Genomic DNA, 7,783 nt, shown 5'->3' on the forward strand with positions numbered 1-7,783 from the left:
TATATTTGACACCTCAAGCCTCGCATTACGAGAACATCGGGTCTGTATATGGTAATCTTGCAACCTGAGTTCAGTAATAGGTTGCAGTTTCATCCAATCTGATATATTTGACACATCAAACCTCGCCGGGACAAGAACATCGGTTTTGTATATGGTAATCTTGCAACCTGAGTTCAGTAATAAGTTGTAGTTTCATCCAATCAGATATATTTGACACCTCAAACCTCGCCTGCACGAGAACATCGGGTCTGTATATGGTAATCTTGCAACCTGAGTTCAGTAATAGGTTGCAGTTTCATCCAATCTGATATATTTGACACATAAAACCTCGCTGGGACGAGAACATCGGGTCTGTATATGGTAATTGCAACCTCAGTTCAGTAATAGGTTGCCGTTTTATCCAATATGATATATTTTCCACCTCAAACCTCGCCTAGACGGGAACATCGTGTCTGTATATAGTAATCTTGCAACCTGATTTTAGTAATAGGTTGTAGTTTCATCCAATCTGATATATTTGACACCTCAAACCTCGCCTGGACGAGAACATCGGGTCTTTATATGGTAATCTTGCAACCTGAGTTCAGTAATAGGGAGAAGTTTCATCCAATCTGATATATTTGACACCTCAAACCTCGCCGGGACGAGAACATCGGGTCTTTATATGGTAATCTTGCAACCTGAGTTCAGTAATAGGTTGCAGTTTCATCCAGTCTGATATATTTGACACCTCAAACTTCGCCGAGACGAGAACATAGGGTCTGTATATGGTAATCTTGCAACCTCAGTTCAGTAATCGGTTGCAGTTTCATCCAATCTGATATATTTAACACCTCAAACCTCGCCGGGACGAGAACATCGGGTTGGTATATGGTAATCTTGCAACCTGAGTTCAGTAATAGGTTGCAGTTTCATCCAATCTGATATATCTGACACCTCAAACCTCGCCTGGATGATAACATCGGGTCTGTATATGGTAATCTTGCAACATGAGTTCAGTAATAGGTTGCAGTTTCATCCAATTGATATATTTGACACCTCAAACCTCGTCGGGATGAGAACATCGGGTCTGTATATGGTAATCTTGCACCTGAATTCAGTAATAGGTTGCAGTTTCTTCCAATCTGATATATTTGACACCTCAAACCTCGTCGGGACGAGAATAGCGGGTCTGTATATGGTAACCGTGCAACCTGAGTTCATTAATATGTTGCAGTTTCATCTAATCTGATATATTTGACACCTCATACCTCGCTGGGACGAGAACACCGGGTTTGTATATGGTAATCTTGCAACCAGAGTTCATTAATATGTTGCAGTTTCATCCTATCTGACATATTTGACACCTCAAATCTCATCTGGACGAGTACATCGGGTCTGTATATGGTAATCTTGCAACCTGAGTTCAGTAATAAGTTGCAGTTTCATCCAATCTGATATATTTGACACCTCAAACCTTGCCTGGATGAGAACATCGGTATATGGTAATCTTGCAACCTGAGTTCAGTGATAGGTTGCAGTTTCATCCAATCTGATATATTTGACACTTCAAGCCTCTCCTGAATGAGAACATCGGGTCTGCATATGGTTTGCACCCTGAGTTCAGCAATAGGTTGCAGTTTCATCCAATCTGATATATTTGACACATCAAACCTTGCTGGGACGAGAACATCGGGTCTGTATATGGTAATTGCAACCTGAGTTCAGTAATAGGTTGCAGTTTCATCCAATTTGATATATTTGACACCTCAAACCTCGTCGGGATGAGAACATCGGGTATGTATATTGTAATCTTGCAACCTGAGTTTAGTAATAGGTTGCAGTTTCATCCAATCTGATATATTTGGCACCTCAAACCTCGCCTGGACGAGAACATCGGGTATGTATATGGTAATCTTGCAACTTGAATTCAGTAATAGGTTGCAGTTTCATCAAATCTAATATATTTGACACCTCAAACCTCGCCGGGACGAGAACATCGGGTCTATATATGGTAATCTTGCAACCAGAATTCATTAATAGGTTGCAGTTTCATCCAATCTGATATATTTGACACCTCAAACCTCGCCTGGACGAGAACATCGAGTATGTATACGGTAATCTTGCAACCTGAGTTCAGTAATAGGTTGCAGTTTCATCCAATCTGATATATTTGACACCTCAAACCTTGCCTGGATGAGAACATCGGGTTTGTATATGGTAATCTTGCAACCTGAGTTCAGTGATAGGTTGCATTTTCATCCAATCTGATATATTTGACACCTCAAGCCTCACCTGGACGAGAACATCGGGTCTGTATATGGTAATCTTGCAACCTGAGTTCAGCGATAGGTTGCAGTTTCATCCAATCTGATATATTTGACACATCAGACCTCGCTGGGACGAGAACATCGGGTCTGTATATGGTAATTGCAACCTGAGTTCAGTAATAGGTTACAGTTTTATCCAATCTGATATATTTGACACCTCAAACCTCTGCTAGACGGGAACATCGTGTCTGTATATAGTAATCTTGCAACCTGATTTTAGTAATAGGTTGTAGTTTCATCCAATATGATATATTTCACACCTCAAACCTCGCCTGGACGAGAACATCGGGTCTTTATATGGTAATCTTGCAACCTGAGTTCAGTAATAGGGTGCAGTTCATCCAATATGATATATTTGACACCTCAAACCTCGCCGGGACGAGAACATCGGGTCTGTATATGGTAATCTTGCAACCTAAGTTCAGTAATAGGTTGCAGTTTCATCCAATCTGATATATTTGACACCTCAAACCTCGCCGGGATGAGAACATAGGGTCTTTATATGGTAATCTTTCAACCTGAGTTCAGTAATAGGTTGCAGTTTCATCCAATCTGATATATTTAACACCTCAAACCTCGCCGGGACGAGAACATCGGGTTTGTATATGGTAATCTTGCAACCTGAGTTCAGTAATAGGTTGCAGTTTCATCCAATCTGATATATCTGACACCGCAAACCTCGCCTAGATGAGAACATCGGGTATGTATATGGTAATCTTGCAACATGAGTTCAGTAATAGGTTGCAGTTTCATCCAATCTGATATATTTGACACCTCAATTCTCGCCGGGACGAGAACATCGGGTCTGTATATGGTAATCTTGCAACCTGAATTCAGTAATAGGTTGCAGTTTCATCCAATCTGATATATTTGACACCTCAAACCTCACCGAGACGAGAATAGGGGGTTTGTATATGGTAACCGTGCAACCTGAGTTCAGTAATATGTTGCAATTTCATTTAATCTGATATGTTTGACACCTCAAACCTCGCCGGGACGAGAACATCGGGTTTGTATATGGTAATCTTGCAACCAGAGTTCAGTAATAGGTTGCAGTTTCATCCAATCTGATATATTTGACACCTCAAATCTCGCCTGGACTAGAACATCGGGTCTGTATATGGTAATCTTGCAACCTGAGTTCAGTAATAGGTTGCAGTTTCATCCAATCTGATATATTTGACACCTCAAACCTCGCATTACGAGAACATCGGGTCTGTATATGGTAATCTTGCAACCTGAGTTCAGTAATAGGTTGCAGTTTCATCTAATCTTATATACTTGACACATCAAACCTCGTCGGGACAAGAACATCGGTTTTGTATATGGTAATCTTGCAACCAGAGTTCAGTAATAAGTTGTAGTTTCATCCAATCTGATATATTTGACACCTCAAACCTCGCCTTCACGAGAACATCGGGTCTGTATATGGTAATCTTGCAACCTGAGTTCTGTAATAGGTTGCGGTTTCATCCAATCTGATATATTTGACACCGCAAATATTGCCTAGATGAGAACATCGGGTCTGTATATGGTAATCTTGCAACCTGAGCTCAGTGATAGGTTGTAGTTTCATCCAATCTGATATATTTGAAACCTTAAGCCTCACCTGGGCGAGAACATCGGGTCTGTATATGGAAATCTTGCAACCTGAGTTCAGTGATAGGTTGCAGTTTCATCCAATCTGATATATTTGACACATCAAACCTCGCCTAGATGAGAACATCGGGTATGTATATGGTAATCTTGCAACATGAGTTCAGTAATAGGTTGCAGTTTCATCCAATCTGATATATTTGACACCTCAATTCTCGCCGGGACGAGAACATCGGGTCTGTATATGGTAATCTTGCAACCTGAATTCAGTAATAGGTTGCGGTTTCATCCAATATGATATATTTGACACCTCAAACCTTTCCTAGATGAGAACATCGGGTCTGTATATGGTAATCTTGCAACATGATTTCAGTAATAGGTTGCAGTTTCATCCAATCTGATATATTTGACACCTCAAACCTCGCCTAGATGAGAACATCGGGTATGTATATGGTAATCTTGCAACATGATTTCAGTAATAGGTTGCAGTTTCATCCAATCTGATATATTTGACACCTCAATTCTCGCCGGGACGAGAACATCGGGTCTGTATATGGTAATCTTGCAACCTGAATTCAGTAATAGGTTACAGTTTCATCCAATCTGATATATTTGACACCTCAAACCTCACCGGGACGAGAACAGGGGGTCTGTATATGGTAACCGTGCAACCTGAGTTCAGTAATATGTTGCAATTTCATTTAATCTGATATGTTTGACACCTCAAACCTCGCCGGGACGAGAACATCGGGTTTGTATATGGTAATCTTGCAACCAGAGTTCAGTAATAGGTTGCAGTTTCATCCAATCTGATATATTTGACACATCAAACGTCGCTGGGACGAGAACATCGGGTTTGTATATGGTAATTGCAACCTCAGTTCAGTAATAGGTTGCAGTTTTATCCAATATGATATATTTGCCACCTCAAACCTCGCCTAGACGGGAACATCGTGTCTGTATATAGTAATCTTGCAACCTGATTTTAGTAATAGGTTGTAGTTTCATCCAATCTGATATATTTGACACCTCAAATCTCGCCTGGACTAGAACATCGGGTCTGTATATGGTAATCTTGCAACCTGAGTTCAGTAATAGGTTGCAGTTTCATCCAATCTGATATATTTGACACCTCAAACCTCGCATTACGAGAACATCGGGTCTGTATATGGTAATATTGCAACCTGAGTTCAGTAATAGATTGCAGTTTCATCTAATCTTATATATTTGACACATCAAACCTCGCTGGGACAAGAACATCGGTTTTGTATATGGTAATCTTGCAACCTGAGTTCAGTAATAAGTTGTAGTTTCATCCAATCTGATATATTTGACACCTCAAACCTCTCCTTCACGAGAACATCGGGTCTGTATATGGTAATCTTGCAACCTGAGTTCAGTAATAGATTGCGGTTTCATCCAATCTGATATATTTGACACCTCAAACCTTGCCTAGATTAGAACATCGGGTATTATATGGTAATCTTGCAACCTGAGTTCAGTGATAGGTTGCAGTTTCATCCAATCTGATATATTTGAAACCTCAAGCCTCACCTGGGCGAGAACATCGGGTCTGTATATGGTAATCTTGAAACCTGAGTTCAGTGAGAGGTTGCAGTTTCATCCAATCTGATATATTTGACACATCAAACGTCGCTGGGACGAGAACATCGGGTTTGTATATGGTAATTGCAACCTCAGTTCAGTAATAGGTTGCAGTTTTATCCAATATGATATATTTGCCACCTCAAACCTCGCCTAGACGGGAACATCGTGTCTGTATATAGTAATCTTGCAACCTGATTTTAGTAATAGGTTGTAGTTTCATCCAATCTGATATATTTGACACCTCAAACCTCGCCTGGACGAGAACATCGGGTCTGTATATGGTAATCTTGCAACCTGAATTCAGTAATAGGTTGCGGTTTCATCCAATATGATATATTTGACACCTCAAACCTTTCCTAGATGAGAACATCGGGTCTGTATATGGTAATCTTGCAACATGATTTCAGTAATAGGTTGCAGTTTCATCCAATCTGATATATTTGACACCTCAAACCTCGCCTAGATGAGAACATCGGGTATGTATATGGTAATCTTGCAACATGATTTCAGTAATAGGTTGCAGTTTCATCCAATCTGATATATTTGACACCTCAATTCTCGCCGGGACGAGAACATCGGGTCTGTATATGGTAATCTTGCAACCTGAATTCAGTAATAGGTTACAGTTTCATCCAATCTGATATATTTGACACCTCAAACCTCACCGGGACGAGAACAGGGGGTCTGTATATGGTAACCGTGCAACCTGAGTTCAGTAATATGTTGCAATTTCATTTAATCTGATATGTTTGACACCTCAAACCTCGCCGGGACGAGAACATCGGGTTTGTATATGGTAATCTTGCAACCAGAGTTCAGTAATAGGTTGCAGTTTCATCCAATCTGATATATTTGACACATCAAACGTCGCTGGGACGAGAACATCGGGTTTGTATATGGTAATTGCAACCTCAGTTCAGTAATAGGTTGCAGTTTTATCCAATATGATATATTTGCCACCTCAAACCTCGCCTAGACGGGAACATCGTGTCTGTATATAGTAATCTTGCAACCTGATTTTAGTAATAGGTTGTAGTTTCATCCAATCTGATATATTTGACACCTCAAACCTCGCCTGGACGAGAACATAGGGTCTGTATATGGTAATCTTGCAACCTGAGTTCAGTAATAGGTTTGCAGTTTCATCCAATCTGATATATTTGACACCTCAAACATTGCCTGGATAAGAACATCGGGTTTGTATATGGTAATCTTGCAACCTGAGTTCAGTGATAGGTTGCAGTTTCATCCAATCTGATATATTTGACAGCTCAAGCCTCACCTGGACGAGAACATCGGGTCTGTATATGGTAATCTTGCAACCTGAGTTCAGCGATAGGTTGCAGTTTCATCCAATCTGATATATTTGACACATCAGACCTCGTTGGGACGAGAACATCGGGTCTGTATATGGTAATTGCAACCTGAGTTCAGTAATAGGTTACAGTTTTATCCAATCTGATATATTTGACACCTCAAACCTCTGCTAGACGGGAACATCGTGTCTGTATATAGTAATCTTGCAACCTGATTTTAATAATAGGTTGTAGTTTCATCCAATATGATAAATTTCGAACCTCAAACCTCGCCTGGACGAGAACATCGGGTCTTTATATGGTAATCTTGCAACATGAGTTCATTAATAGGTTGCAGTTTCATCCAATCTGATATATTTGACACCTCAATTCTCGTCGGGACGAGAACATCGGGTCTGTATATGGTAATCTTGCAACCTGGATTCAGTAATAGGTTGCAGTTTCATCCAATCTGATATATTTGACACCTCAAACCTCACCGGGACGAGAACAGCGGGTCTGTATATGGTAACCGTGCAACCTGAGTTCAGTAATATGTTGCAGTTTCATCTAATCTGATATGTTTGACACCTCAAACCTCGCCGGGACGAGAACATCGGGTTTGTATATGGTAATCTTGCAACCAGAGTTCAGTAATAGGTTGCAGTTTCATCCAATCTGATATATTTGACACCTCAAATCTCGCCTGGACTAGAACATCGGGTCTGTATATGGTAATCTTGCTACCTGAGTTCAGTAATAGGTTGCAGTTTCATCCAATCTGATATATTTGACACCTCAAACCTCGCATTACGAGAACATCGGGTCTGTATATGGTAATCTTGCAACCTGACTTCAGTAATAGGTTGCAGTTTCATCCAATCTGATATATTTGACACATCAAACCTTGCCGGGACGAGAACATCGGGTTGGTATATGATAATCTTGCAACCTGAGTTCAGTAATAGGTTGCAG

This window comes from Papaver somniferum, chromosome 1 (assembly GCF_003573695.1).
Source record: "Papaver somniferum cultivar HN1 chromosome 1, ASM357369v1, whole genome shotgun sequence".
NCBI classification, from domain to species: domain Eukaryota; kingdom Viridiplantae; phylum Streptophyta; class Magnoliopsida; order Ranunculales; family Papaveraceae; genus Papaver; species Papaver somniferum.